The sequence below is a fragment of the Octopus bimaculoides genome, chromosome 7, assembly GCF_001194135.2.
Source record: "Octopus bimaculoides isolate UCB-OBI-ISO-001 chromosome 7, ASM119413v2, whole genome shotgun sequence".
Classification (NCBI taxonomy): domain Eukaryota; kingdom Metazoa; phylum Mollusca; class Cephalopoda; order Octopoda; family Octopodidae; genus Octopus; species Octopus bimaculoides.
The window spans coordinates 101241331-101243101 of NC_068987.1; positions in this window are offsets into that span (position 1 = coordinate 101241331).

Below are 1771 nucleotides of genomic sequence, written 5' to 3' on the forward strand. Positions count from 1 at the left end.
TATATATATGTATGTATATATATATATATATATATATATATATGTATATATTCAGATATATAATAGTAGTCTTTATTTCACTATACCATTACATCGCTTTCTCTATCACAGCCTCTTTGCTGATATTTCAATATAGTTAAAATTCTGGGAAACGACAAGATAATTATGATAGAGGTCTGCTATGGAACATTAATAATGGAACTATTTAGCTATCGAATTACTTTTAATATTATTGCAGACAATATCAGACTGTCTATGTTTGCAATGGTCAATTGTTTCGTCTTGCATAAGAGCAGAAAATTATCGCTCATATATGCGTGTGTATCATTTTTATGGATATGAATGTAAATGTGTGTGCGAATGTGTGTGAGTGTATGCGTGTGTGTGTGTGTGTGTGTGTGTGTGTGTGCGTGTGAGTATGTATGTGTATTGCATATTCTTGCTTCAATTTCCATGTGAGACTGTGCACATTTGTGTATATTTCTGCATGCATATGAGTGTGTATAAATATATGGTAAAATTGCTAATGCCAGCTTCTGTGAGAACATCAATATGTTTGCTGTTGCATTTATTTATTTATTTATGTGTTTCAGCCAAGTGGCTGCGGTCATGCTGGTGCACCACCGTGTGTTTCTGAATGCGTATTTATGTCCGTGTCATAAGTATTATACCAGGTTTGGTAAATAAATATATGTGCTTGAGTGTATGTGTTTGAGTGTATGACTCTATCCATAGTACTGAATCTCTCATAGACAGATGCATACTTGCAAACGCAAATTCAGATACATGCATACACACCTACGCATATATCATCAAACGCAAATAGAGATACATGCATACACATACACATACACATATATCATCAAACAGGTTCCAAAGCGGCTGGTGTTGGTCTGCATCAGCAAAACATATGTAGTATCATCGATAAAAGAGTACAGTGTTGTTGCCTTGAGGAATGGAGAAATCGAACGTTTCGGGCTGCGTTCTTCTTCAAGGAAAAGATATAAAGAGAGAAATGAATAAGAGACAGCAGAGTATATTTTTAACTTAAAGAATGTAAAGCTCTACTGCCTCTCATTCAGCTTTTCCACTAAAATGCACAGAAAGAAACTTTGGATTTTCCACTATACACTGCAAATATCTGTACTTTTAACGATCTTACTAACACACAGAAATACACGTACACACTGTCATACGAATACTTTGACTCCGAAGGCAAAGCAATGACAGAATTGCTCAGCAAATGTAGACTGTATGATTTATCGTCTCTGATTAATTATCCTTATTGTTTTAGATGCTCTCGCCAGTTTCGTTAACCCTGTGAAAAAAAACATTTTCGGTTTTTCTCCCCTCCCTAATTCATGTATATGCGTGGGGGCTCAGATTGGCCAAATGGTACGGCATATCCAGCAAACATAATTTTGTATAAGCTTCAGGTGAGTAAAATTGTGACTAAAATTGGGTTGAGGGAAACTGTATAACGTCTCGGCGAATAGACTGTTCTTGTAATTCAAAATGTACACCCTTGTCACGCATTTTGTGATGCTGCAAGGGAATTGCGTGAGGAGCAATAGTCTGAGATATGACAGTCTCTCACACGTTAATTCAGGAGCAGCTAATCTTGTTCATCGAACAAATGAATCTTCATCGTCGAACGACAGAGGTCCACAATCAGTCTGTGTACGCATGCGTATATGTGTGTGAATATGTGTGATTGTGCGTTCCTGTGTGTGTGTGTGTGTGTGTGTGTGTGTGTGTGTGTGTGTGTGTG